Here is a 7,025-nt window from a genome sequence, read left to right on the forward strand (position 1 = left end):
GTCTTCATTGAGAAAAAAATATTTCTTCACTTTGATACCCTTTAAAAAGGCGAATGAGTGGGCGTGGCAGATTTTCCAATACATATGTTAATTTTACAATAATTACCTATCAAATGGCGTTTAAATTATTTAGTTATCTTGTTTTGTTCAAAAGTTATGATTTTTGCAACGTAAAATGAGAAAAGGCGCTACTGTGCGTCGTCGGGGGAGAGAAAAAAAAAACGTATAAATCTCGGCAGGGCAGTGAAATCCTTATTTTTTATTTAAAGGAGTAAAAAGGGATTGAAAAGTGTGCCTTTGCCTAGAAAATTCGCTCAGAGAAGCGCCCATCAAAGAGAAAAAAAAGGGTAAATAACAATCAAATTATATGGCGAAGATGTTTTAATCTAAACCTAAATTTTCAAAGAAAATCAGCGAAGAGAGAATTCAAGCAGCCATGAAATAATTATAAATTTTATTTAAGTAATTTTAATTCAATGGGTTTTTGTTGTTATTCTTTGTGTGTGATTACCTAATGGCCATGCGGATGAGAGAAAAATTTTAATTTGTGAGCGAAAGTGATGACAAATAGGCAAAGGCAAAAATTGAGTGATTTTAATATATGTGGATCGATTTTAATTGAGTGATTTCTGCCCTGTGACTCGAGTTTTTTTGTGTCGTTTGTCTTGTCCAAAAAAAAATTATTTTTTGATTTCCAGGTTTTTCTCAGGAAAGCGCTTTCTTCGAGGAGGACCTTCACTACATTTTGGTGAGCAAGTGATTTTTGAAAGAAAAAAAAAATTGCCAAAGAAATGGCACCGAAACGACCAGTTCAAAATATTTAAATTCAGCCAAAAAAGAAATAAAAAAAAAAAAGAATGAGAGTCCAAAGGTTAGAAGTGCAAAAAAATATGTAATAACCAATTTGCGTGTTTTTGCTTTCCTCAAATTTTACTTAAATCTTGCCAAAAACAGTCTGATTCGCCTTTGCCAATATAGAAAAAAATGTGAAGGAAATTTAAAGAGAAAAATTAGTAGTGATTCTAGACTAGTTTATTTGTTCAATTGATTTTATTAAACTTTTCGCATTTGGCCGCATGAATATTTATTATCTATTTTAACTACATTATCGCACCACTTATGACCATTCTACTTTACATAATTTATATTTTTATATTTGTATGCTTTTATAAGTTTCTATGCTAGGTTTTAATTTGTTTATATTTATTCCGAAATTGTCCAATGAGTCACCCGTATTTTTATACCCTTGCAGGGTATTATAATTTCAATCAGAAGTTTGCAACGCAGTGAAGGAGACGTTTCCGACCCTATAAAGTATATATATTCTTGATCAGGCTCAACAGCCGAGTCGATCTAGCCATGTCCGTCTGTCCGTCTGTCCGTCTGTCTGTCTGTCTGTCTGTCTGTTTCTACGCAAACTAGTCCCTCAGTTTTAAAGCTATCTGAATGAAACTTTGCATATAGTCTTCTATATGCTCTCACTGCTATATATGTCGGAACGGGCCGGATCGGACGACTATATCATATAGCTGCCATACAAATGTTCGATATATTTGTAGAAAAAAAATTATAACTTGGCTGTTTATCAACATTTTTGCACCATTTTTTAGATCTGGCCATTTTATATTATTTCAGAATTTCAGTAAAAATTTTATGAAAATCGGACGACTATATGATATAGCTGCCATAGGAACGGTCGAGAAATAAATAGGAAAAAAAATTATAGTTTCGTTGTTTTTCAACGTATGTTTATCTACTCTGAGATATAAGCTTTTTTTATTATTCTAGAATTATGGTATAAATTTCATAAAAATCGGACAACTATATCACATAGCTGCCATATAAACCGATCGGTAGATGTAGAGAAAATGTAAAACTGGGAATGTAAAACTGTAACTGTCAAACTGTAAATAAAATAAGTATACGTAAAATGTAATGAAACTCTGTTTTGTGAGTGTTTTCAGAATTTAAATCTATAATATAAACATCGAAACCAATCTGCAAGGGTATACAAACTTCGGCGTGCCGAAGTTAGCTTCCTTTCTTGTTCTGTTAGGTTTTAAATAAAATTATAATGTTTTAATTCCACCGATTTTATTTGACTCGACATGATATGAACCCGCTTAAATATTTATATATCTTTGTGGTAATAAAGCGGTCAAAGGAAGGGAGGGCAATATGGATCTCTACCAACATCTGAGATTTTCTGGTGTGCCAAGACAAGAAGAAGTGCAATAGACCCCTAAATTAGTTTCCGTTTGATTTCCGTAAATTCTGGTTAAAATATGTAGTATTTCGTCCCTTTGTTTTAGCTTGTCCTTTCACGCGATTTCCTTTTGAAATAAATAATGCAAATAGGCGATACGAGAGAAGTAGCAAAGACCTACACCATTAGTCGACGAGCACAGCCGGAGAACATTTCGCGTGAGCGCTTTTTTCGAGTAACACCTTAGCCTGAATAATTATTAATGTTCGTTACAATCCCAATGCCATTAAGATGCAGAAAATGTCTCCGATATGGACACCCGACAGCTATTTGCAAGAGCCCAGAGGAGCTTTGCAAAAACTGTTCTGCCAAAGCACACACCGAGGAAAACGAGACCTGCCTGAACGAGAAATTATGCATAAACTGCAAACACCTCCTTGAATCTGACGCCAAACACAGCCCATTAGATCGGAATTGCCCAACATTCAAAAAACAACAAGAACTGGTAGCTATTAAAATTACAGAAAAAGTCGATCATAAAACAGCACTGACACTATACTACACTCGCCACAACAAACAACTAAGCAACAGCTTTGCATCTACACTAAAGAATCAAAACACCTATACAGAAACAACAAACAAAAATATCACATCTACACCCAAAAACATAAAACTAAATACGACATCCCATCATCATCATCAAAACACCATATCATACCACGACCTCATATCAGACACCACACCATCAGCACGTCCCGTAAACTCTGCACCACCCTCCCAAGCCTTAACCGATCGCTACAGCCCAGATGACACCTACATGGATATCGACACACCCTCCACTTCGACCTCACGAACTTGCGTCCTTGCCAGCGAAAAAACCAACGACCTGAAACTGAAAAAACGAATATTTTCCAAAGAAAAAAATAAAACTCTTGCAACAAACCTCAAGACCTCTAAAAACAACCAACCAAAAGCAAAAAACCTACGTAAAACCAAGCCCAATAATAACAGCGATTCCGACAGTATCTAATTCTAAAACCACCTAAAACGCCAATAGTAACCAAAAACAACTCAACTAACAACAAAAACCTTTTAAAATGACCATAAAAATCATACAATGGAACATGAATGGCTATCTAAACAACTACTGCGAACTACAATTAATCATCAAAAAACACACACCCCTCATAATTTCTCTACAAGAAACTCACATAAAATACATCGACTACATACCCATACCCATCAACTATACACTCACATCAAAAAATTCATCCGCCTCTCACGGGGGCGTAGCCCTTCTGATACACAACTCCCTGCAAGCTCGAGAAATAACCCTTAGCGATGACTTTGATGCAGTCTGCACTGAAATCAGTTCGAAGATTAAATTCAGAGTTATCTCAGCAAACAAATCTTTTTCATTGACAAACCTTCAAGCCGTTTTAGACACCTCACACGTACCTACCCTAATTACAGGAGATTTCAACGGTTGGCACAAAATCTGGGGCTCGATCAACAACAACGCTAGAGGAAAAACAATAGAAAAATGTATCACCCAATCTAATTACATCCTACTAAACGACAAGTCACCAACCCACTTCAGCACACACAATACACTAACTAACGTCGACCTTACTTTTGGTAGCCCACTACTACAAATAGACAGCACTTGGCACACAGCGGCAGCGACCATTTCCCCATCATAATAAAACTGTTCTCCTCTGATGATACAAAAGTTCTTAATCCCTTCTCAAACACAAACACTACCAACAAATTGCAAATAGCAGAGCTATTTTGCAAAAATTTTTCCGATGCATCACTTGACACAAACTTCTCGCACACCTTTATAAACCAAAAACAAAATTCACTTAACACCATCCACAATCACTCATACATCATCAGTAAAAGAGCAAAAGAAATAGAAAAACCAATAACATACCTTGAGTTTACAGCAGCACTAAAAACACTAAAAGGTAATACACCTGGGCTGGACAGAATAAACTACGCAATGATAAAAAACCTGGATAAAAAAACAAAAGATAGAATCATCAATCTCCAAAATGAAATTCTTAACAAATACATCCCCCAAGCAAACAAAAATAGCCTAATTATTCCTATTGCCAAACCAAACACAGACAAAACCATGCTAAACTCATACCGGCCCATCTCACTAAACTCATGGCTATCAAAAATATTGGATAAAATTATAGCAAAGATACTGTGGTGGTTTGTATCCAACGACAAACTAATCCATAACAGTCAAACTGGTTTCAGAAAAGGGAAATCGGCTATAGACAGTCTACTTTTAGTAGACCACCTATTAGCTCGAGCTATCTCTAGAAGAAACCATGCTTCTATAATATCGCTAGACTTCGCAAAAGCTTTCGACCGTATAGGAATACACTCCATTCTAGACCAACTTGTAGCTTGGAAAACCGGACCCAAAATAATCAACTACATAAAAAATTACATGACAAACAGAAAAATCCTTGTGCGCATCAACTCCGACCTCTCCTCCTTTCAACCAATACAGAATGGCATTCCTCAAGGCTCGCCACTCTCAGTCATTCTCTTCACAATAGCCTACAACAAACTTGCCGAAAAACTCACCCTTCACCGAAACATTAGCCTTAGCGCATATGCCGACTATTTTAATATCATACTAAAAATTAAAAACAAAAAAAAATATTAACATAAACATAAACCCTACTCTCACTACAATATTAGACTGGGCGGAATATTCAGGTGCTCTGCTCTCACCATCAAAGTGCAAACATTTACATGTTTGCAGAAAACATAATTGTAACTGCAACTTACTAGCCCAAAACATGCAAATACAAAACGTAACATCGCTAAAAATACTAGGAGTACTCTACTAACAAATACAGATGGAAAACACATGCAGATCAACTAACTTCCAAGCTTAAAAAAACCATCAACATAATAAAATGCCTATCAAGCCCTAAATTTAATTGCAACACCTCCACACTTGTGAACATCACAAAAACAACCCTCATCGCAAAAGCAGACTACGGCCTCCCAATCTACGGACACTCCCCAAACTCAACGCTAAAAAAAATAAAATCCACGATCAACACAGCCTTCAGAACCGCTCTTGGAGCTTTCAGAACAACGCCAGTAACAAACATCCTCTTCGAAGCACGTGCAGACACCCTGGAAGACAGACGCGACCTACTTACCTCAAAGCTTACAAAAACCATAATCAATGCCAACAACTCCCCAATTATAAAAATATTAAAATCCTACCGCCCCTCAAAACATACCCAATACAAATCAACAATAGACCGACCGAATAATAGAAAAATGCAAAGCCGAAAAACTACCGTTTAAACAACAAAAAATATACAAGCAAACCTCACCACCATGGAACATAAAACTCTCAAAAATCGACACAACACTAAATATGCTTCATAAAAACAAAACGATCCCAGAAACATTCAGAAGATTATTCGCAGAAAAACAAACAAACGATCTCGCATACACCTATATTTACACAGACGGATCTCAGACAAACGACATTACCAGCCTTGCTGTCACAAATGAAACCGAAAATATTAAACAACAGATCCTACCCCACTTCTCAACAGTCTTCACGGCAGAGCTTCTAGCTATCATAGAGGCCCTAGAGACTTTTAAAACAAAAAGAGGTAAATTTTGTATATGCTCAGACTCACTCTCCGCTTTTGAAGCCTTAAAAAACCCAAATAACAGCGATTACTACACATCACACGCCCGCAACCTCCTACAAAAATTCAGCACCAAATTCAAAATTCTCTGGATACCAGGACACGTTGGTATACCAGGAAACGAACTAGCAGACAGCCAAGCAAAATCCGCAACAAACCGGCCACTTACAACTATTGAAAATCTTAACACAGAGGACATCCTTAAATACATAAAAAACGCAAACAACAATAAATACCTTTCTAACATTACCAAAACCTCAACTTGGTACCAAACAATTAACCAAACACAACTTAACTGCTACCACCTTTTCAACCTAAAAAAACTTTCGATCTCCCGAAGAGAACAAATAAAAATTACACGGCTCAGACTTGGGCACATCATCATGCATCTTTTCCTCCGGTTTAGTAACTAGCTTTAGATATTGTCGCAAGCACGCTCATTTCGGATCCTATTAATACGTAGACAGTGTCATGATCTGTACGAGCAAGACCTCCACCCCCCAAGCCGACGAGCTAGTGCCGGAATATATAGCGTGCCCAGCCAATACAGATCCTTGGAACCATTTTGTACATTAGTCGAACGTTACACGCTACAGTGTCGTATTTCAGAGGGACCATTTAGGGTTGTGAACGTCTCAAAAAAAAAAGGCATGTGTTTAAGATTAATTTTGAACAATTACTTTTTATCTTGCTGTTCGGGTAAAGTATATGAAAAAGTGTTTTTGTTTAAAATACCAGCCAATTTAATATACAAACTGAATTAAATGTTATGCGTATGGAATTTTTTCTAAACCCTCGGCAACTCTGCTCTCGAGCATTTTGCACCAAAACAGCTGATTGCAATTACAAATATTTCAAAATGTTTATTTCCTGTCGTAAATGCTTATTCCTTTGATTTTATTAATTAAGTTAGTGCTTCATTACTATCTGAGCTTTGCGTTAGCTGTCAAAGGCATCGGGCGTGTTTTTCGGCTATTAAAAAAGAAAAAGGGAAAATTACAAAAAAATAAATAAATTTCTCATGTTTACGTGAAGTGCAAACGCATTTTTGCTTCGCTGCGAACTTCATTGTGAAGAATCTATGGACAAGTCCACCTCTGTGGCAAAAGCTATTG

This window comes from Drosophila kikkawai, chromosome 3L, assembly GCF_030179895.1.
Source record: "Drosophila kikkawai strain 14028-0561.14 chromosome 3L, DkikHiC1v2, whole genome shotgun sequence".
NCBI classification, from domain to species: domain Eukaryota; kingdom Metazoa; phylum Arthropoda; class Insecta; order Diptera; family Drosophilidae; genus Drosophila; species Drosophila kikkawai.